We start from the raw sequence: 25,125 nt of genomic DNA, 5'->3' as shown, positions 1-25,125 counted from the left end.
TCCCAGGAAACAGGTAAGATGATCTGGTATTCCCATCTCTTTAAGAATTTTCCTTAGATTTTTGTTATCCACAGAGCCAAAGGCTTTTACATAGTCACTGAAGCAGAAGTAGATGTCTAGATGTCATGGCCCTGCCATGTTGACTCATAACAAATGGCCAACTCAAGGCCGCAGTCACCTCATTGGTTGATTGGAAAGGCTCCCCTGCAAATCTGACTCTTCTATTTTGGTGAGCCTTGAGTTGTTGATAACTGTCAGCTGTAGAAACAGTTCCTGGCCACATGAGCCTCTCTTTACAACTGTTCCCAAAACAATAGCTACCTTCTCCCAGGTCAGGTGAGCTGAGAGAGAAAACTAAGAGACACCCATTGTGGAAGCCAGTCTTTACAACCTAATTTCAGAACTGACATACCTATCATCTCTTCTGTGATACTGTGTTCCTAGGAAGTGAGTCAGTAAGTACAGTCCACATTCCAAGAGAGGAGTCTACCCATGAATTTGAGTGGCACAAAGTAGAGATCATAGGGAGCCATCCTAGATGTGTATAAATTCAAGTCTCCATATGTGTATAAATTCAAGTATGGTTTTGTATGTATTTTCTGTGGCACAAGATTAAGTCCTCGTGGTGAATTTTTTTTCACTGATTTTTTTTTTCAGTTTCAGACAATAAGAAACATCTTTTTCTCATAACCCCACTCCTCTGCATTTTTACCCTCAGTGTGCCTAAAGTGCATATAATGGGTTTCCCAGGCGGCTCAGTGGTAAAGAATCTACCTGCCAATACAGGAGACTCAAGAGACATGGATTCAATCTATGGGTTAGGAAGACCCCCAGAAAGGAAATGGCAACCTGCACCAGTATTCTCGATTGAGAAACCCAGTGCATAGAGAGACATGGCAGGCTACAGTCCGTGAGTTTGCAAAGGAGTCGGACTTGACTTAGCAACTAATTAACAACAAAATGTCTCAAGAGTCAGTGATATTAAGCAAGGAGCTAAGGGCCATGTTCAGCAGCATCAGACTGTTTTTTGTATGGTCTGCTTGGTAAGAATGTTTTTTTATACTTTTAAAGTGTTTGCAAATCAAAGCAAAAAAATGAAATGAATAATATTGATAAATGTGTAACAAAGGTTATATGTGGCCTTTAAAGCTTACAATTTTTAACTATCTGGTCCTATTTAAAAAAATTTCCAGTGTTGATCTGGTTTTGCCTTTCAAAAATATAATAAAATATAAATGTGTTAGAAAATAGTATTTGCCAAACTGTACTTTGAAATTAATATGGAACAAAAGGAAGACAAACATCAGTTTTCCCTTTTATATTTTTTAGTGATCCAAGTTAACAAATCATTTATGATCCTAATTTTTCCTTTTGATTTCCCTCAGAATACATTTTTAAGAATCATATGAGATGGTAAATTTCAGCTTGTTATCTTTGTGTGTGGAAAGCAAACAACAAAAAAGCTAATCCTGAGAAGTCCCAGGGTAAATAACAGCAGTTGATATTTGAACTGTAGTAAGAGAAGACTGGATTCATATATTCTTTTCTGTAGGGTGTTCAGCTTTTTGACACATCACAGTAGGTAAACCCTTCCAAAATGAAGAGAGGGCTCAAGTCAGCAGGTTTCTGAGAGCCAGCTTCAAAAACCCCCTGCATTTTGTCCATGGAGGGGACAGAGAAAGTAGAGAGGAAGTTAACAGTTTATTGATTGTTTAATATTTACTGAGTAGTTACAAACATAGGGGACCTGGGATACTTTTGAACCAGTGTATTTAATGAAAATATTTCAAAATCCTACACCAAACTCTGCCTTGCATGCATGCTCCATCAGGCTTGGAAGATAAGCAGATCCACTCAGATTTTCATCTCGTTACACTCTACAGTTCCTGAGGATGGAAGCTGAGGGCTTGAGAGTAAACAGCAGAGATCTCTTTTTTAGTTTGTAGCTCTCTTTGTTTAAAAATCCACATTTTTTTTAAATTGTAAGACTTCCAAACGTATCAATAGCAATTGTTCTCGTTGTTGTTTAGCCACTACGTCATGTCCGACTCTTTCCAACTCCATGGATTGCAGCATGCCAGCCTTCCCCATCCTTTATTGTCTCTTAGAGTTTACTCAAACTCATGTCCATTGAGTTGGTGATACTGTCTAACCATCTCATTCTCTGCTACCTTCTTCTCCTCTGGCCCTCAATCTTTCCCAGCATCAAGGTCTTTTCCAGTGAGTCAGCTCTTTGCATCAGGTAGCCAAAGTATTGGAGCCTCAGCTTCAGCATCAGTCTTTCCAATGAATATTCAGGGTTGATTTCCTTTAGGATTGGCTGGTTTGATCTCTTTACAGTCTAGCAGACTCTTTTAAAGAGTCCTCTCCAGCACCACAATTCGAAAGTAACAATTATTCGGTGCTCAGCACAGAGTCGCACACAACTGAAGCGACTTAGCAGCAGTAGCAGCAGCCTTCTTTGTGGTCCAAATCTCATATTCATACATGACTACTGAAAAGAGCAATATTAACTCATTTACTGAGTCCCGATTACATATTAGGTATAGTGTTCTTTGGTGCTAGAGCTGGGCTCCATAGTCTCCACTCATAAAGCACTGTATTTTACTGCTTTCCACAATGGATATGAAACATACATTACAACCAGTTTCTGATCTTTAGGAATTATGGCTTGTAGTTTTCAGATTCTCACTTCATCAGTGCTGTTTTTCTTCATTGCTATTGTTTTATTTCCATTTGTTTCTTTCTTTTCCTAATAGTTTCTCTGAACTTCTACTTAAAAATTGTATAATTATTATACATTTTATATTTCCTGTATTTCTCTGAAATCTGTATTTATTTTGATTTTTACAATGGTGGAACAGTATTATTTTGGAGCTAAAGAACACAATCTGCCTTTTCTAGAGAAGGTACTCTAAGTTTTCACATATAAAGCTAAATCTTCTGCTTTTCTTAGTTCATAGAAAATATTAACTGTACTTTCTCAACACACATATATGTGTAACATTTATAATTTATTTTTTGGAAATGTATTCTGCTATATTTTCAGGAAATTTTATATTTTAAATATCTACAATTTATTGAACATATATTATGCCCTAAGTTATAAATACTTAATTTTTATAACAAATAAGCCTATAAATTGCTGTATTTTATGCCTCAAAGGAGTTTGGAGGCTAAATAACTTTCATTGATAGACTTTAACACCTATTCTAACTACTGTGCTATAGTGATAGTAATAGCAAGTCTTTATATCCATTTTTGTTTTATATTTTGTGCATACATGCTAAGTTGCTTCAGTTGCGCTGACTCTGTGATCCCATGGACTGTAGCCGACCTCTGTCCATGAGATTCTCCAGGGAAGAATATTGGAGTGGGTTCCTGTGGATCTTCCCAACCTAGGGATTGAAACTCTGTCTCTTATATATCCTACATTGGCAGGTGAATTCTTCACCATTAGTGCCACCTGGGAAGCCCTCACTATAAATATATTTTTTTATAATATATGCTAATTTAAATATCTTTATTTTTGCTGGTAACTTAACAAGCCAGCTGTTACTAAACCCACTATTATAGCTACAAAATTGAAAGGCTCAGTAAAGTCTTAGATGTTTAATCAGAATGACCTGACTAAACCTGGCAAGACTGGGGAAAGAACTTTAGTCTTCTTTGTCTTACTCCAGTGACCTTTCCCCTGACTTGAATCATACAGCTATGGTTTTTCAGTGGAGAGTCTCAGTTTTATGCTTAAACTCAGTCTACTTCTGCAACAGTGATGAAGTAAATGTTTTTCACAGTGAATATGGAAAAAGCTGGATCTGCAAGAGGAAGAAAATTCAGTTTTCTTCAAACAATTTTAGGTTTCTTTGGGACCCATTATATTTACCATGGTTTTCCTGATCATTTGTTTTCTTCAGGGATGCTTAAAGCTATATGCAGTTAAAAATGAAGGCTGTTGAGTTGCTTGAAGGCAATCTAGGTTGAACAAGAATTTGACTATCCTCAACAATGTCTCTTATCTTTACTTAGTAATGACATTTTTTTTTTAAAGGAAAACTATTGCCCTGAGTATCCTAAAATTGATATAATTTACCCAGCACAATTTTACCATGCTCTCATATTATATTTTATGACACTTTGAGCTCCTCATGTGCTATGATCTGAGACATATTTCCTCACACGGCGATCAGGGAGAAATACGAACAGAGCTTTAAGTCAATGAATTAGTGGTGGCTTGGAGAGGCAAGAGGTTCTTGTTTAACAGAAAAAAAAAAAAAAAAAGATCTTGTATCTTCTATTATGTCATTTGTCTAATTGGTCATTTTGTTTGTATAAGCAAAATTTAAATTCTTTCACTTCTTGTGTGGTAAATTTCATGAGTACAATAAATAAGATACTTTCCCTACCTCTAAGAGCTAATAATCTAGAAGAGGCAAGATAGTGAACAGACTTTCATAATAACAGGGTTAAATGCTGTAAAATCTATGTACAAGGTGTGATAAGTGGGCCAAGAAGAAGCACCTAGCAAAGTCTTGAAATAACACACATCAAGAAGGCTTTATCTAAAAAGTGTTGCATAGATTAACGCTTAAGAATGAGTTAGCCCTGGAAATAGGAGAAAAGGTACAGGAGTAAATGATACTGGTGCTTACTAAGAGGTCTAGCTTTCCTTTTATCCTTTGAAGTTAAACAAAGCCATGTGATTTGTTTGGCCAAGTGAATGTGACCCATGTGAGGGAAGGTGACAAGGTTTTTACTAGTGGATAGAGGCAATTAAGCAATTAAGGTGCTTGTTCCATGCTCTTGCCATGGTGCAGTGAATCCTGAAGACTCAGTTTGGTATGGAAGCTCCTTAAGGTGGTGGAGCTGCCTGAGTCTTATGCTACTGATATTATAGTGGTATTTCTTAACATGTCACAGCTTGCCTTACCTTGACTGACAACTTTTTTTTTTAAGTGATAAATAATTCAAAACAAGGAGGGAGAGTGACAAGAAATAGCATGAAGATATCTGCAGGGATTAAATATGAAAGACTTTGTTTGCTGATTTTAATTAATTTGAACTTTATCACCTTATTGACATGAATGAATTGATGTATTGTTAGCATAAAGTGGAGTTTCACAACCTTGGCACTGTTGGCCTTTGAGAGCATGAGAATTCTTTGATGAGGAACTCTACCCTATTAATTGAGGATGTTTACCAGCATTCCTGTCTTATACTCATTGGCTGACAGTTGTACCATCTTCTCCAGTTGTGGAAACTATAAATGTCTCCATATATTGCCAAATGTCTCCCAGAGGGAAAAATCACCCAGAGTTGAAATTATTGACATAAAGGAAAAGGAAATGGATATAAATAAGCAAGATAGAATAATGTCATGTTTATGAAATATCATTTATATTTTCTAAACTGGAATATGCATAATTTTGAGGTTTTTTTTTTTTTTAAATGCCTCACATTTTATAGCATTGAAATCATGTTGGAGAGGGGCAATATGCATTGTGATGATACCTCCTGGTAAGGAAATGGACATCATTTGGTTCCTGAAGAATTCCAAAAGTTCAGTTTGTTCCTTGACTGTTCTGGCTTTTATCCCATACTTGTGTGACAAAGATATCTTAATAAAAGTTGATTATCCTAGAACTTCAAAATAGTCTAGTACTCTGAATTAAATGGAAAATTTTCTAGTTATATTATGAGTGGTTATACCATTAAAAGTTTGGACTTTGATGTATGAATGATCAATGGAGAGAATTTGATAATTGTCTAATCCAGTGGCTAGAGTTGGCTGGAAATATAGTACATTCTAACTAACCTTTTGCTAATGCAGATTGTTATAATTTAGGGTGAGCTTAAGAGCTGTGGATCTGGGTATTAATCTTACCTCAGATATATTGCCGTCATGGTTTGTATCAAGATTTTTACCTTACATTTCAATTTCATTGTTCATATAATGAAGTGAAAATGTGCTAATAACATTGTTTCATTTAATCATTCTAAACATTAAGATAAATTTCAGATTGATAAAATTATAGCAAATTCAATATAAATACAGTTGCTTATCTTGGAATTTTCCAAGATAGTTAGACTACATTTTTTTTCTTTTATTATTTATTTATTTTTCGCTTTACAATATTGTATTGGTTTAACATTTTTTAATGCTTGAATGAAATTAGATATGTCAGCTGTCTTACTTACACTCTATGTTTTGCTGGTGTTTGCTTTTATAGCATCAAAATATCTTGTTCTCCTCAAATTCCTTTGTACTTTTTCCTAAGATGATTGGGAGATATCACAGCATTGAGCCATTACAGTAGAACAATTGGATCAAATTCAGATGATTTGAGATGCTCAGTGGGGAATGAATTGAGAGTTGCCAGAACCAAGTCAGGCAGCAGTTACAACAATGGTGAATTACAGCATTGTTGTTATATATATGTGTATATATATATATATATATACATATATATATATGTTGCTGGTGTTTTGCTAAGTTAATGGGAAATGGCGCTGTGAAATGTCGACGGAATTATGCAAGATTTATTTTGACTTGGTGGTTGATTTGATGTGTGGGATGAGGGAGTGGAAGAAATCAACGATCTGTCCAAGTTTTCCTTATTGATTTGGGTGCATAGTGATGCTGACAGAGAACACCAAGAAGAAATAAGTATGGAGAGAGAATGATGATGGTGAATGTTAGGGTTTTACTGGAATTTCAAGCAGGATTATCATTTGGCTATTTAGGACTAGAACTCAGGTGAAAGAAATAGCCTGAAGGTATTGATCAAAAAGTCACTACTATGTTGATAGATTATAATATTAATAAGTGAAATTACCTGGGCCAAGTGTACAAAGTATTAAGAAAGGAGAGTTGCGGATAGAAGAAATTCTGAAATTCAAGGTGCACCTGAAGAAGAATGCTAAATAGAGACTGGGAATGTATAAGAAAAAAACAACATACCGCTGTATCTTGGAGGCCAAAGTAAACAACTGCTTTGAAAAAGGAAAAAAAAAAACTAAATTTATTGATAGTAACATGCTTCCCAGGTAGCTCAGTGGTAAAGAACCTGCCAGCCAAGCAGAAGACACAGATTTAATCCCTGGGTTGGGAAGATGCTCTGGAGAAGGTAATGGCAACCCACTCCAGCATTCTTGCCTGGAGAATCCCATGGAGAGAGGATCCTGGTGGGCTATAGTCCATGAGGTCACAAGAGTCTGATACAGCTTAGTGACTAAACCACCATCACCAATATAGTAACAGCAGTAGTTATGAAAGAATTATGGTACTGCTCTGGTAGAAAGCAAGCAACTTCAAGGAAAATTCTTACTGACTTCCTAATTAGAAATGATAGCCTCCCTTTAAATTACACTTGAAAGTCCAAGATAAAAGGCCTTAGGAAATTTCATGTGTTATACTCTTGTGTGCATGCTATGTTGCTTCAGTCATCTCGGACTCTTTGCCACCCTATATACTATAGTCCACCAGCTTCCCCTCTCCAAGGGATTCTCCAGGCAAGAATACCAGAGTGGGTTGCCTTGCCCTCCTCCAGGGGATCCTCTTGACCAAGAGATTGGATCGGTGTCTTCTACATTGGAAAGCAGGTTCTTTTTTTGTTTTGTTTTCTTTTTTAACTTATTTTTTAATTGGAAGAAAATTTCTTTACAATATTTTGTTAGGTTCTGTCATATGTCAACATGAATCAACCATAGGTATACATATGTCCCCTCCCTCCTTTTTTTTTTTTTTTCTTTTTTTCAAATTTATTTTAGTTGGAGGCTAATTACTTTACAATGTTGTGGTGGTTTTTGCCACACATTCGCATGAATCAGCCATGGGTGTACATGTGCTCCCCATCCTGCCCCTCCCTCTCACCTCCCTCCCCATGCTATCCCTCAGGGTCATTTAGGTGCACCAGCCCTGATGCCCTGTCTCATGCTTTGAACCTGGACTGGCAATCTATTTCACATGTGATAATATACATGTTTCAATGCTATTCTCTCAAATCATCCCACCCTCGCCTTCTCCCACAGAGTCCAAAAGTCTGTTCTTTACATCTGTGTCTCTTTTGCTGTCTCACATATAGGGTCATCGTTGTCATCTTTCTAAATTCCATATATATGCATTAATATACTGTACTGGTGTTTTTCTTTCTGACTTACTTCACACTGTATAATAGGCTCCAATTTAATCCACCTCATTAGAACTGATTCAATTTCATTCTTTTTAATAGCTGAGTAATATTTCATTGTGCATATGTAGCACAGCTTTCTTATCCATTCATCTGCTGATGGACATCTAGATTGCTTCCATGTCCTGACTATTGTAAACAGTGCTGCAATGAACATTGGAGTACATGTGTCTCTTTCAATTCTCGTTTCCTCAGTGTGTATGCCCAGCAGTATACACTGGGATTGCTGGGTCATATGGGAGTTCTATTTCCAGTTTTTTAAGGAATTGGCACACTGTTCTCCATAGTGGCTGTACTACAGTCACCAACTGTGTAAGAGGGTTCCTTTTTCTCCACACTCTCTCCAGCATTTATTGTCTGTACTAGTGCCACCTGGGAAGCGTTATACTCTTAAACCATCGATCTTAAAAAAACTATCTTTCCATGTCCCATGTGCATTGGATTAACTGTCCGGTTTTGAAGAGCACAAAGGAGGGGAGTTGCTTTTTCATCTTTGCAATGGCTGTTTTTCTCATTCTTAAAAATTTTTCACTTTCATAGCATCTAGGGACATTGTGTTCAATACCATCATCCTTTCTGATGGAAGCATATTAAAGTTCCTTTCCCCCTTACTCCATGTTTGGTTCTTTATAGTGAAAAGCTAAATATGGTGCACATATCCTCTTAATGCTAATGACCCAGTAAATTGTAGATAAGACAATTTAAACATAAAAAGGAAGCTGTATCCTCAGAAACTTTGTAAAATGGGGTGGAGAAAAGGTAGCAAAATGTAAATATACACTGGCAAACTCACTAATGATGTTTACTTTGTTACTTAGCTGCTGTTACCTAGATTGGGTTATTCAAAAATAGAATTTCTGTTCAGCTTTAATAACAGTCTTTGTGTTGCTTATTTTATTGCAAGCATGGTGTAAGAGTGGCAGTTTCACAGTAAGCAGCTGGACTAATGCTATTCATTAGCAATTGTACAACATATCATAGGAAAAACTAATGTTCCATTCAAGTATGTATTTCAGAATCTTAACTCCCTAACTGAATGTCTCTTACACCCTATATACATAATGACATTATTTTTCATCAATAAGATAAAACTGAAAACATTTAAATAAATTTCAAAGTTTGAGATAAACTTTTTAAAATACAGCTGTGTTAAAACCTTGTATTATGAATTAGCACGCTGAGAAAAAAAACAACCTGTCTCGTTAGCTCGATTTCTTCCTCAGCCCAGCTGGGCCTTTCCAGTGATCTGGGGAGTTGAGGTGATCATGAGCCAATGATTATTCATTTGTATGAACCGCCAGCATAACCTGCCAACAATAGTTACCCACACTCAGCATCTGTACATAGACACTGATAGGGGTAATTGTGATGGCAGCCAAAAATGGCAAACCCCAGCATGTCCTGGGCTTGAACACAGCTATTCAAATGAAAGAGCATTTTCAGATTGCCTGAAATGATGTAAATTCCTCAGTGAATTTGACCTGTATCATCATGGATGGATTATGGTTCCAAATCTGGCTCAAATCTACTCCAGACTGACTACCAATCATTAGAAAAGTTAGATTAAAAAAATAATGATACAAATTTCAGGGATATAAGCAGCAGACAAAATGGATGCTAGTATACTAACAGTCTTCTCAAGTCATGGACACTTTATTTTACGCTGTTATAAACTAGAAAATTTTCTCATATGTATATGTATATCTATATATTGTGTATATATGTTTATTTAATGTAAACACTTATTTTTCATTTATTGATTAATGAGTTTAAAGGTTTATATTTGTACAGTTGTACATATGTTTGTTTGTTATCTAGTTGTATGTTTTATTTTTAATATTTTTTTTCTGGCAACCTTTATTATGGTAACCTGTCCTCTTTGAAATAATGCCATTCATTCATTAATTCATTCTTTGACTAAAAACTTACTGAATAATTACTCTATTGAAAGGTTAATCTATGTAATAAATGGTTGTGTCTCATGGAGAATTGTGTCCATTTCGAGTGTGATGAATTTCATCTGCACTGTGGTGGATTTAATTTGATGGTTTTCTAAAGGTATTTTCCTAATACCTGGTTGTTTTTTCAGAAGATATATTTCTATGTTCTTTAGGAAAGATTTTAATTCAGTACTTTGAAAACCATCCTGGGTATCTGGTTTTCTGATACATATTCCTGGATGACTGTGAAGTGATTATTGTTAAGATCATCTTTTCAGACACTGATCTCTAATTAAATGATACTACCCAGACAAAAGTTATTGAAGAAGAGACAGAGAAATAAAGATAGAGAGAGAAAATAGTATTGTAATAATAAGGTTTTATGCATTAGAAATTACATATATTGTTTCTACTTATCTCCTTACGTAGGCACTGACTCAAATGTATTGATATCTATTATTTGTGCCTTTTAATAACAAAGTCTGTTTTGTTGTGTTTCAATTTATAAAAATGTGTTTATGTTTTACTTATTCACTCAACAATAAAAATGAACATATATGTTACTTAATACTTTCATTTATATAGAAAAATCTTTAAAAGTTGTCATTTGAAGTATAGATAAATGATGTACCTTCAAAATTTGGGAAAAAATTGTAAGAATAAGTAAGTGGATATATACTTGACTATTCAAATTAGTGAAGTTATATGCTTCTAACACATTCATTTCTTTCATTTGTGTGGCTTTCAAGATTCCCCTGAACCAACAGTACTATTATGAGCATGACTTCCTATGGAAACTTTGAGAGTTTCTTGGTGCAGGAATAGAACTTATACAATATTGTAGCTGTACTGTAACTTGCAACATATTGTATGAGTCTTCTCTTACATGTAGCAGTGTTCTCACTTGGGGAACATCACTGATGCAAAGTAAGTGCAAATCCCTGTCCATCATGCTATCATCTATAAAAAGTGGCATTTCAGATCGTTGTTAAGGAATGATCAGAACTTTATGTTGTTGTAAAAGAGAGGAAAACTTTTCAGGAAGAGGGAAAGCCAAGTACAGAAGCAGGGAAAAGTAAAAGTTCATGACTTGATCTCCAGTAGGTAAAAGTGCATTTATCTGAGGGCTATGAATAGTTAAGATTTCAAGACATGTAGTTATACAGGCAAGTTGAATTTAAGCTGTAAAGAGTTTGATGGATTATAGAGATCCCTATAAGGATTTCAGCAGGAGACCATCACAATTTGATTTTTGATGTTAGACACCCTCCTGAGGGAAGATTAGACTGGATGGGAAAAAAAACAATATCTGCTAATAATTGAAATAAAAGGAATAATTACACATACATAGAATGACAACAACCAAAACTAATATTTACTGGTCCTTTGCTGTGTCTTAGAGCCTCTACTGAACACATATGATGTATTATCTCAGTTAATTCTTGCTCTAACTCAGAGAGATTGTTATTGTCCTCATTTTAAGATGAAACATTCTGAGAGTTGAAGTGATTATACCCAGTGTAATAATGTAGGGCTTGTGCATTTTGCAATGTGAGAGTCTTTTAATAAGGAAAAAAAAAAAAAAGAATTGAGTGGTAAATAAAAAATTTGGTCAAAATTAATTTGTATTTCAGATGAGAAAATGAAACAAAATAAGTTATAAATTTAACAAAGTGTTAACTTTGCCTAAATGCCCTGAAATCAGAAGAAAATGCATTAATTCTATAGTAAATACTAGATTATATGCTCCTATAATCTTTTCCTACATTTTGAGGGTATCTAATCTATCTTCAAATGATACTTTTTAAAGATTTTTCTATATAAATAAAGATCAATTTTTCCCTGTGGCATAATTGTTTAAAATAATATTTTAAATGAACTAATAGATTACAAGTGTTTTGAAGGCTAACAAATTTATTTGCTGTCCAATTGGAAAATCTGTCTTTTATTTTTCTTTTCATAAGTTATATAATTTGGAAGTGCCAAAACTCAAAATCTTTTTTGCAATAAAGCTCAACCTCTCTCCTTTTTATCACAGTGGGAGGTGTGGTGGCAATGTGTTATATATTTGATTCCTCCCAAAATTCATACGTTGCAACCTAACACTTAGAGTGATAGAATAGTATTAGAAGGTGAACCTTTAGGGAGGTGCTATCGGTGGCACTAGTGGTAAAGTGCCTGCCAATCCTGCCTGCCAATGCAGGAGGCATAAGTATCTTCCCTGATTTGGGAAGATCCCCTGGAGGAGGGCAAGGCAATCTACACCAGTATTCATGCCGGGAGAATCTCATGGACAGAGGAGCCTGGCAGGCAACAGTGCATAGTGTCACAAAGAGTTGGGCATGGCTGAAATGACCTAGTTCTCACACATAGATTATGAAAGTGGAGCCCTTCTAAATGGGACTAGTGCCTTTGTAAAAGAGATCCCACAGATATCCTTAGTTCTTTGCATCATTTGAGAATGCAGCAAAAGAGGCACCATCAATGAACCAGAGAACAGTTCTTCACCAGACACTGAATTTGCTTCTATCATCTTGGATTTGATCTTGGATTTCCCAGCCTCCATAACTAAGGAATTTTGTTTTAGCAGCCTGAATAGGCTGAGATATAAGTCTATCTATTAGCAATAGAGTAATTGTAAGTGGAATTGACTGTGAATCATATACCTATTATACCATCAAACCAACTAAACATATATCCAAGTCAAGTTCTCTTTAAGCTGCATCTACAAAATTGTTTCCTGCTACCTCAATGAAACGTGATACAAAGAAGGTGAAACAAATGAAGACATGGTGAAAAAGATAATGGCCTTATTCAATTTGATTAATTATTTACCTTATATTGAAAAATTTGTGATAGGATATCATGATGTGGTACACATTGTTTTGACCTGGACCCTAGAAAAGTCTGTACAATTGGATGTTATTGAATCTTAAGCATCATTGACTATGTGGTAAATATACTTCTGTTTGTAACAAATTCCTTCAGTATCTCCCCCAGTATTTGATCATTATACTGGCCCATCAAATCTATGCCCAGGGTTAAGAAGGCAGAATTAACTGCTTTTTCTCTTTTTTGGTAGCAATTTCATTATACTTGTTATTGTCTACTGATAACATATTTTTTTTTATCAATTAAAATTAAAGCCAGAAAGGAAAATATCATAACTTGCTCTGGCAGCCCAGATGTTCAGGTTACTCCTTCTGTTTAGACTAAGGAGACAGAAGGCTGTATTGGAAATCTGCTGTCTCCTTAACATCACTTCTAAACTGTTACTCTGTGACCTAGATTCAGGGACAATTTTTCTTTGAGTTTTTGCTGCCGATTATATCTTGCTGTGATTTGAAAGCATCTGGGAGATTCATAAAGATTTAGGAATAATTCCTGACTAATTACTGATTAATTTCTAACCTAGGCTAAATCCTTGTTACTCACATTATGGTCTATGCTTAACAGCAGCATCAAAATCAAGTGAGGATTTGGTAGAAATGCAGAGTCTCCATCTCACTCCAATCCACTGAATCAGACTTATTCTTTGAAAAGATCCCTAAGGGATTCTAGTATAGATTAAGGTTTGAAAAACACTGGCCTTGATATGGTTAATTACCTGAATTGTTTCGGTCAGCCTCATGAAACCTTTGGCCCACTTAATTTTCTTTGACTTTCCACCCAAATCCTTAATTAAGGATACATTGTGATTTTTGCATATGTGAGGTACTAGCCTCAGAAGCGAATAACCACACAAATTTGGAACTTACTGTCCTGGTTCTACATATGTGTTTCTACTATCTATTGAATCCTTCTGTCATTTGGATACATTCAACATAAGGTATATTTAATCTTATACAAAAACAGTTGATTTTCAGTGGAGAAAATATAGAAAGCACAGGAATATAGAAAAATTAATATATAATGTATAAAATTGTAAAATACACTAATAATATATTCTCACTACTCAAGACATTTTAATATAAGACTTCTATTATTTATCTTTTAAAGTTATGTATATAATATATAGGTCCTCTCTGGACATTGAGATGGTTAAGAATCTGCCTGAAATTCAGGAGACCTAGGTTCAATCCCTGGGTTGAAAAGATCCACTGCAGAAGGGAATGGCAACTCACTCCAGTATTCTTGCCTGGAGAATTCCATGGACAGAGGAGCCTGGTGGGCTACAGTCCATTGGGTTGCAAAAAGTCAGATGTGGCTGAGTGACTGACACTTTCACATATCATATATGTCTGATAGTTTTTGATATAAACTTAGCTTTATACCACAGGTATTTTTTTTTGATACCATTGTAAACTCTTTTTAGGAAGTTATAATGATTATATATTAGTCCATTTAGGATATACTGAAAAATTCATATTTTCCCTATTCTTGATCTGAGATTATTTCTAATGTTTCTTAAGAAATATGTATGTCCATCATGACCAATTGGGCTTTATCCCAGGGATGCAAGGATTCTTCAATATCCACAAATCAATCAACATAATATACCACATTAACAAACTGAAACATAAAAATCATACGATTATTTCAATAGATGCAGAGAAAGCCTTTGACAAAATTCAACATCCATTTATGATAGAAACCCTCCAGAAAGCAGGAATAGAAGGAACATACCTCAACATAATAAAAGCTATATATGACAAACCCACAGCAAACATTATCCTCAATGGTGAAAAATTGAAAGCATTTCTCCTAAAGTCAGGAACAAGACAAGGGTGCCCACTCTCACCAATACTATTCAACATAGTTTTGGAAGTTTTGGCCACAGCAGTCAGAGCAGAAAAAGAAAATGAATCCATATTGTAAAAGAAGAAGTAAAACTCTCACTGTCTGCAGATGACATGATCCTCTACATAGAAAACCCTAAAGACTCCACCAGAAAATTACTAGAGTTAATCAATGAATATAGTAAAGTTGCAGGATATAAAATTAACACACAGAAATCCCTTGCATTCCTATACACTAACAATGAGAAGACAGAAAGAGAAGGAAAAAATTCCATTCACCATTGCAACAAAAATAATAAAATACTTAGGAATATATCTAAAGAAACAAAAGACTTATACATAGAAAACTATAAAACACTGGTGAAAGAAATCAAAGAGAACACTAATAGATGGAGAAATATACCGTGTTCATGGATTGAAAGAATCAATATAGTGAAAATGAGTATACTACCCAAAGCAATCTATAGGTTCCATGCAATTTCTATCAAGCTACCAACGGTATTTTTCACAGAGCTAGAACAAATAATTTCACAATTTTTATGGAAATAAAAAAAACCTCTAATAGCCAAACCAATCTTGAGAAAGAAGAATGGAACTGGAAGAATCAACCTGCCAGATTTCAGGTTCTACTACAAGGACACAGTCATCAAGACAGTTTGGTACTGGCACAAAGACAGAAATATAGATCAATGGAACAAAATAGAAAGCCCAGAGATAAATCCACGCACCTATGGACACCTTATCTTTGATAAAGGAGGCAAGAATATGCAATGGAGAAAAGACAATCGTTTAACAAGTGGTGCTGGGAAAACTGGTCAACCACTTGTAAAAGAATGAAGCTAGAACACTTTCTAACACCATACACAAAAATAAACTCAAAATGGATTACAGATCTAAAAGTAAGACCAGAAACTATTAAACTCCTAGAGGAAAACATAGGCAAAACTCTCTATGACATAAACCACAGCAGGATCCTCCATGACCCACCTCCCAGAATATTGGAAATAAATGCAAAAATAAACAAATGGGACCTAATTAAAATTAAAAGCTTCTGCACAACAAAGGAAACTATAAGCAAGGTGAAAAGATAGCCTTCAGAATGGGAGAAAATAATAGCAAATGAAGTAATGGACAAATAATTAATCCCAAAACTATACAAGCAACTCCGCAGCTCAATTCCAGAAAAATAAAGTGAAAGTGAAGTCGCTCAGTCATGTCCAACTCTTTGCAACCCGTGGACTCTAGCCCACAAAGCTCCTCCATCCATAGGATTCTCCAGGCAAGAACACTGGAGTGGGTTGCCATTTCCTTCTCCAGGGGATCTTCCTGACCCAGGGATTGAACCCAGGTCTCCCACATTGCAGGCAGACACTTTAACCACTGCACCACCAGGGAAGCCCTTAAATATAAGAATCCAAGTACTAACATCAAAGATTTCAAGGGAGGAAAGGAAGCCAGGTTGAAAGAAAAAGGAGGAGGAGGTGGGGGGTGGGGGGGTAAAAGAGGTGGCCTTACAGACGTCTCCTGTCACCTACAGTTACCCAGGCATCATGGAACTTTTCCCTGGGCATCCAGAGAAGGGAGGACTGGAACTCAGCCCTACCAGAAATCAGACCAGACCCGAACCAGAATTTGAGTTCTCTGCCAAGAGGAGGTGATCAGTCTCCAATCCTCAGCTCAGGCTGAGGGCCCTTCAACCAGATTCCTGTGTCCAGGACCGAGGGATTAGAAAAACAGAAAAATAAAAGACCCAGTCAAAAAGTGGGCCAAAGAACTAAACAGACATTTCTCCAAAGAAGACATATAGATGGCTAGCAAACACATGAAAAATGCTCAACATCACTCATTATCAGAGAAATGCAAATCAAAACCACAGTGAGATACCCAATCAGAATGGCTGCTATCCAAAAGTCTGCAAGTAGTAAATTCTGGAGAGGGTATGGAGAAAAGGTTCCTCTTATACTGTTGGTGGGAATGCAAACTGATACAGCCACTATGAGAACAGTGTGGAGATTCCTTAAAAAACTGGAAATAGAACTCCCATACGACCCAGCAATCCCACTGCTGGGCATACACACTGAGGAAATCAGACTAGAGAGACACCTGTACCCCAATGTTCATTGCAGCACTGTTTATAATAGCCAGGACATGGAAGCAACCTAGATGTCCATCAGCAGATGAATGGATAAGAAAGCTGTGGTACATATGCACAATGGAATATTACTCAGCCATTAAAAATAATACATTTGAATCAGTTCTAATGAGGTGGATGAAACTGAAGCCTATTATACAGAGTAAGGTAAGCCAGAAAGAAAAACACCAATACAGTATACTAACGCATATATATGGAATTTAGAAAGAAGGTGTTCAAGCTGGTTTTAGAAAAGGCAGAGGAACCAGATATCAAATTGCCAAAATCTACTGGATCATGGAAAAAGCAAGAGGGTTCCAGAAAAACATCTATTTCTGCTTTATTGACTATGCCAAAGCCTTTGACTGTGTGGATCACAATAAACTGTGGAAAATTCTGAAAGAGATGGGAATACCAGACCACCTGACCTGTCTCTTGAGAAACCTGTATACAGGTCAGGAAGCAACAATTAGAACTGGACATGAAACAATAGACTGGTTCCAAATAGGAAAAGGAATATGTCAAGGCTGTATATTGTCACCCTGCTTTTTTAACTTATATGCAGAGTACATCATGAGAAACGCTGGGCTGGAAGAAGCACAAACTGGAATCATGATTTTGGGAGAAATGTCAATAAACTCAGATATGCAGATGACACCACCCTTATGGCAGAAAGTGAAGAGGAACTAAAAAGCCTTTAGAGTAAGTGAAAGAGGAGAGTGAAAAAGTTGGCTTAAAGCTCAACATTCAGAAAATGAAGATCATGGAATCCGGTCCCATCACTTCATGGGAAATAGATGGGGAAACAGTGGAAACAGTGTCAGACTTTATTTTTTTTGGGGTCCAAAATCACTGCAGATGGCAATGGATGCCATGAAATTAAAAGATGCTTACTCCTTGGAATTAACGGTAACACTTACCTAGATAGCATATTGAAGAGCAGAGATATTACTTTGCCGAAAAAGGTCCGTCTAGTCAAGGGTATGGTTTTTCCAGTGGTCATGTATGGATGTGAGAGTTGGACTGTGAAGAAAGCTGAGCACTGAAGAATTGATGCTTTTTGAACTGTGCTGTTGGAGAAGACTCTTGCAAGTCCCTTGGAATGCAAGGAGATTCAACCATTCCATCCAAAAGGAAATCAGTCCTGGGTGTTCATTGGAAGGACTGATGCCAAAGCTGAAACTCCAATACTTGGCCACCTCATGCAAAGAGTTGACTCATTGGAAAAGACTCTGATACCGGGAGGGATTGGGGGCAGGAGGAGAAGGGGACAACAGAGGATGAGATGGCTAGATGGCATCACCAACTTGATGGACATGAGTTTGGGTGAACTCAGGGAGTTGGTGATTGACCGGGAGGCCTAGTTTGCTGCGGTTCATGAGGTTGCAAAGAGTCGGACACAACTGAGCGACTGAACAGAACTGAACGACAACCCTGTATGCAAGACAGCAAAAGAGACACAGATATATTGAACAGTCTTTTGGACTCTGGGAGAGAGCGAGGGTGGGATGATATGGAAGAATGGCATTGAAACATGTAAAATGTCATATGTGAAATGAATCGCCAGTCCAGGTTTGATGCATGATACAGGGTTCTCAGGGCTGGTGCACTGGGATGACCCATAGGGATGGGATGGGGAGGGAGGTGAGAGGGTGGTTCAGGATGGGGAACACATGTATACTCATGGTGGATTCAAGTTGATATATGGCAAAACCAATACAATATTGTAAAGTAAAATAAATAATTAATAATAAATAAAAGTAAAAAAAGAAATATGTATGTCATATAAATGTATATTCAGAATTTTTCTGTGTTTCAGTTTATTGCTTTCAGTAAATTCCTGCAAGTATAATTTCAGGGTAAGTAAGAAATGGTTATTTCAATTGTCTTGATATAGATTTACCGCTAGTCAGTGTCAGTTCTTTTTTTTTTTTTTCTTTCCCTGTGTAATATCATCAAAAAAGGAAAAATTCGAAAAATCATTGCCATACTTTTTTTTCACTTCCTTCACCATTTATTTCTCATTGCACTTAAAACCTGACCATCGCCCCCAGAACCATCCTAAAATGTATCTCACTGTGCTTCTGTGGATATTCTAATTGCCAAATACAGTAATTTTGTTTTCAATGTCCCACCTTAAGTATCTAATCTGACTTCTACTTATTACTGTGATTCCTTCCAACCTTATATACTTTGTATACCTGCTATATAAAGTTGGCCACTCTTTTCACTGTGCTGTCATTACCCCCAAACTCTGCCCCTAGTATTGTTTTGCAAGTTTGCCTTCTCTCTTAAGCTGAAAGAACCTTGAGGATGACGACTGTTATTCATCTGTTTCCCCACTGCTCCACCAAATCCCTGCCCCAGTGTAGGTACTTGACAGATGATGAATTGAATTGGGCTCATCATAAGCGATTGTGGGCATATGGCCATTTGATCATGTGAACTTCCTTTGGCTTATGGTCTTTGCTTTCAGTCCTGGTTTTCCTCTTACTACATAGAGCATTTCCTCTGTCATTTTTCTACTGCTCCTGACAAGGTGGATGCAGGATCACAAACAGGTAATGAAGAATGGTATTTAGGAAAAATGGAAAATTCAGTAGACATACTCATGATTTCAGTAAATGCTAGCTAGATTACACTATGGTGAAAGCACACCAAAAAAATTATAATGGCTTACAACAGTTTACTTCTAAATATCCAGCATAGATTAGCTTCAGTTCTGCTCCACACCATTTACACCATTTCCACTCATGGAGTCTAGCTGAGGAAGCAGCCTTTGGCTTGAGCATTGTTCTCATGACAGAGCAGTAAGAGAACTTGGCTCTAAAGTTTCTGCTTGCAAGAAACATATTCCATGGGTCAAAGTAAGTCATATATCTAAGCCTGATGCCAGCAAGGAAATATTTTAGGAAAATAACATACACCACAATGATTAGTTCAGTACTTTGTCTATAATATAAATCACTGAAATAATTTTGAGAGAAGAAGTTTAAAAACACTATACTATAAATTCTGCTGCTGCTGCTGCTAAGTCGCTTCAGTCATGTCCGACTCTGTGTGACCCCACAGATGGCAGCCCATGAGGCTCCCCCATCCCTGGGATTCTCCAAGCAAGAACACTGGAGTGGGTTGCCATTTCCTTCTCCAATGCATGAAAGTGAAAAGTGAAAGTGAAGTAGCTCAGCCGTGTCCGACTCTTAGCGACTCCATGGACTGCAGCCTACCAGGCTCCTCTGTCCATGGGATTTTCCAGCCAAGAGTGCTGGAATGGGGTGCCATTGCCTTCTCCGATACTATAAATTCTAGAATCATGATATATGTCAGAATTATCAGGCAATAAGTCATAAAACAAGTGGAATATTATTATGTTAAGGTGAAAAAAATTACTATTATTTTCTGTATTGGAAAAATACATACTTCTGAATGTTTAAAAAAGTTTAATGTAGTTTGTAATTATCATTCATTTTATTCATTCTTTACTTTGTGTTCATATTTCCATGATTATATTGTATCAGGAGTAATAATGGATACTTACTGAACAAGAAGAATGCTCTAGGACCTGTGCTAAAAGACCATTTGTTTTATCATTTTATCTTCACAGTACCCTTTTGTAGTAAGGACTGTTACTGTCTCTATTTGATAAATGAGCAAAATGAGGCAGAGAGAGGTAACATAACTTGCCTGAGGTAGCCTTTAAAGAAGTGGTGGGAAAGTGTTAGAGTAGGGCTGTGCTGACTTATGTACTACTGCTACAGCTCCTGTTACATGTAACTTTAGCACTTTTTTCATAGAAATGAAATTTTCTTGAATTTTCTTGCTATGTATGCCTTTCTTTAAGAGAGGCAGTAACTAGCAAATGTGCCCTTTTATTTTTCCATCCTTATTAGGGTATAACTGACAATTGTATTACATTTAGAGTATCTAAGGTAGTTTTTTATTATTATATATATATATGTGTGTTTGTGTATACATATATATATATATATATGTATACACACACACACATTGCCAACAAAGGTCCGTCTAGTCAATTCAGTTCAGTTCAGTCACTCAATCATGTCCGACTCTTTGTGACCCTATGAATCGCAGCACGCCAGGCCTTCCTGTCCATCACCAACTCCCAGAGTTCACTCAGACTCACGTCCATCGAGTCAGTGATGCCATCCAGCCATCTCATCCTCTGTCATCCCCTTCTCCTCCTGCCCCCAATCCCTCCCAGCATCAGACTCTTTTCCAATGAGTCAACTCTTCACAGGAGGTGGCCAAAGTACTGGAGTTTCAGCTTCAGCATCATTCCTTCCAAAGAATCCCAGGGCTGATCTCCTTCAGAATGGACTGACTGCTTGGATCTCCTTGCAGTCCAAGGGACTTGCGAGAGTCTTCTCCAACACTATAGTTCAAAAGCATCAATTCTTCAGCGCTCAGCTTTCTTCACAGTCCAACTCTCACATCCATACATGACTACTGGAAAAACCATAGCCTTGATTAGATGGACCTTTGTTGGCAAAGTAATGTCTCTGCTTTTCAGTATGGTATCTAGGTTGGTATTACTTTTCCTTCCAAGGAGTCAGCATCTTTTAATTTCATGGCTGCAGTCACCATCTACAGTCATTTTGGAGCCCCAAAAATAAAATTTGACACTGTTTCCACTGTTTCCCCATCTATTTCCCATGAAGTGATGGGACCAGATGCCATGATCTTCGTTTTCTGAATGTTGAGCTTTAAGCCAACTTTTTCAGTCTCTGCTTTCACTTTCATCAAGAGGCATTTTAGTTCCTCTCACTTTCTGCTATTAGGGTGGTGTCATCTGCATATCTGAGGTTATAGATATTTCTTCCGGCAATCTTGATTCCAGCTTGTGCTTCCTCGAGCCCAGCATTTCTCATGATGTACTCTGCATATAAGTTAAATAAGCAGGGTGACCACCTACAGCCTTGATGTACTCCTTTTCCTATTTGGAACCAGTCTGTTGTTGCATGTCCAAGGCAATGATTTTTCCAGTAGTCATATATGGATGTGAGAGTTGGACTATAAAGAAAGCTGAGTGCCAAAGTATTGATGCTTTTGAACTGTGCTTTTAGAGAAGACCCTTGAAAGTCCATTGGACTTCAAAAAGATCCAACCAATCCATCCTAAAGGAGATCAGTCCTGAGTGTTCATTGGAAGGACTGATATTGAAGCTGAAACTCCAATACTTTGGCCACCTTATGCAAAGAATTGACTCACTTGAAGAGACCCTGATGCTGGGAAAGATTGAGGGCAGAAGGAGAAGGGGACGACAGAGGATGAGATGATTGGATGGCATCATCAACTCAACGGACATCAGTTTGTGTAATCTTCAAAAGTTGGTGATGGACATGGAGGCCTGGCATGCTGCAGTCCATGGGGTAGCAGAAAGTCGGACACACCTGAGTGACTGAACTGAACTGAAAATTGTGAAATGTTTCCCACCATCCAGTTCTTTAACACATCCATCACCTCACATATTTCCTTTTTTTTTTTTTCTCTAAGTGCACTCTCTTAGCAAATTTCAGTTATACATTACACTATTATCAACTACATGCTCTATTTTGTACTTTAGAGTCTCAAACTCTGTTGAGCTTATAACTGAAAGTTTATATCCTTCTACCAACCTTTCCTTATTTCCTCCAGCCCCAGCTCCTGACATCCATCATTCTACTCTGTTTCTATAAGTTCATTTTTTCTTTTGTTTTGCTTTTTTGGATTCTACATAGTAGTTTTAGCATACAATATTTGTCTTTGTGTGTCTGACATTTTACTTTGCATAATGCTGTCAAAAGTCTATCCATGTTGCCACAAAAGGCAGGAATTCCTTCTTTAGTGGCTGAATAATATTCCATTGTAAATAGATACCACATTTTCTTTATCTCTGCATCTCTTGATGGACATCTAAGTTGTTTTTGTACCTTGGTTATTGTCAATAATGCTTCAGTTAAGATGGGAATTCAGATATTTTTCAAAATAATGATTTAATTTTTCTTATTGATTAAATAATATTTATCATTTAAAATCAATAAAATGACATGAATAAAATCGATCAAAATAATTGTTTAAGAACTGGGTTTACTGGATCGTATGGCAGTTCTGTTTTTAATTGCATGAGGCACCTCCATACTGTTTTCCTTGTGGCTCTACCAGTTTACATTCTCACCAGGAGTAAACAAGGGCTCCCTTTTCTCCATGTCCTTGCCAACATTTATCTCTTATTTTTTTCATACTAAACATCCTAACAGGTATGAAATAATATCTCATTGTGGTTTTAATCTGCATTCCCTGATGATTAGTGATGTTGGGCATTTTTTTAATGTACCTATTGGCCATTTGTATGTTTTCTTTGGAAAATTGTCTATTCAGATCCTTTCCCCATTTTTAAATCAGGTTACTTGTGAGATTTTTTTGGTCTTTTTTTTTTTCCTCTATTGAGTTTTATGAGTTGTATATTAAATAAAAAAATATATATATATAAGGACATACCTCTTATTGGATATGTGGTTTGCAAATATTTTCTGCCAGTCTGTTGGTTACCTTTTTATTTTGTTGATGATTTCCTTTTTGGTATTGTTCAGTCACTCAGTCATGTCCAGCTCTTTGTGACCCCATGGACTGTAGCCCACCTGGCTCCTCTGTAATGATTATCCAGGCAAGAATACTGGAGTGAATTGCCACTTTTTCCTTTAAGCAGCAATCTTCCAACCTAGGGATCAAGCCCATGTCACCTGCATTGGCAGGCAAGTTCTTTACCACTAAGCAACTGGGAAGCCTTCCTTTAAGGTGCAAAAACTTTTTAGTTTAAAATGGTCCTACCTGTTTATTTTTGCTTTTGTTTTCTTTGTTTTTGTCAACTGTAAAAAAAAGTCTTTGCAAAGAAATGCCTGGTAATTTATCCCCCTATGTTCTGGAAGTGTTGTGGTTTCAGTTCTTACCTTCAAGTATTTAATTCCTTTTGAATTGATTTTTTGTGTTATGATATATGACAGGAGTTCAGTTTCTTTCTTTCACAGGTGGTTATTTCAGTTTTACCAATATCATTTATTGAACAGGGAGTGAGTTTTTAAATTTAAACATTATTTACAGTGATTATATAAGTAATTTATATTCCTATCAATTCTTATGATAAAAAGATTTATGTTGTGGACTGAGATATTCCACTGTGTTTCCAACTAGCTATCTTTTTCTTCAAAATTAACAACCGTTTGCTACACAATAGTGTTGATTTCAAAAGTAATATGGTTGCTCTCTCATAGTGACTACTTGATCCTTCCCCTCATTTATGCAATACTGTTTGATACCTATACAAAATATAGGTATAGCTGATTTATTTTATTAAGATATCTTATTTTGATATAGTTTAATTTCACAAATGATTAAATTAAGTGATTTCTATTATATTTATAAATTTCTAGTTCATAAGAATTTTTCTCATCAGAAATGGTATAATTTTTTATATTTTCCTTAGAATGAAATTCATATACTTTAAAAACACACAATTCATTAAAATGAATGCATTATTAAAATGGGCATTTTTCCCTAAAATCCTGTTCTATTTATGAATTATTTAACTCTTTATAATTTCTCATTTTGAGTACTCCAATTATCTTTGAGATTGTTCATCAATTTGCTAAAAAAAGTTGAGAAATTCTTTTAACTTTATGACTTTTAAATATTTAATGAGAACTTTAAAGCTTAAAGAAAGGCATTGTCAAAGAATGCTCAAACTACTGCACAATTGCACTCATCTCACATGCTAGTAAAGTAATGCTCAAAATTCTCCAAGCCAGGCTTCAGCAATACGTGAGCCATGAACTTCCAGATGGTCAAGCTGATTTTAGAAAAGGCAGAGAAACCAGAGATCAAATTGGCAACATCCTCTGGATCATGGAAAAAGCAAGAGAGTTCCAGAAAAACATGTATTTCTGCTTTATTGACTATACCAAAGCCTTTGACTGTGTGGCTCACAATAAACTGTGGAAAATTCTGAAAGAGATGGGAATACCAGACCACCTGACCTGCCTCTTGGGAAACCTGTATGCAGGTCAGGAAGCAACAGTTAGAACTGGACATGGAACAACAGACTGGTTCCAAATAGGAAAAGAAGTATGTCA

Source organism: Capricornis sumatraensis, chromosome 7 (genome assembly GCF_032405125.1).
Source record: "Capricornis sumatraensis isolate serow.1 chromosome 7, serow.2, whole genome shotgun sequence".
Lineage (NCBI taxonomy): Eukaryota > Metazoa > Chordata > Mammalia > Artiodactyla > Bovidae > Capricornis > Capricornis sumatraensis.
Note: the sequence above shows the minus strand (reverse complement) of the source record.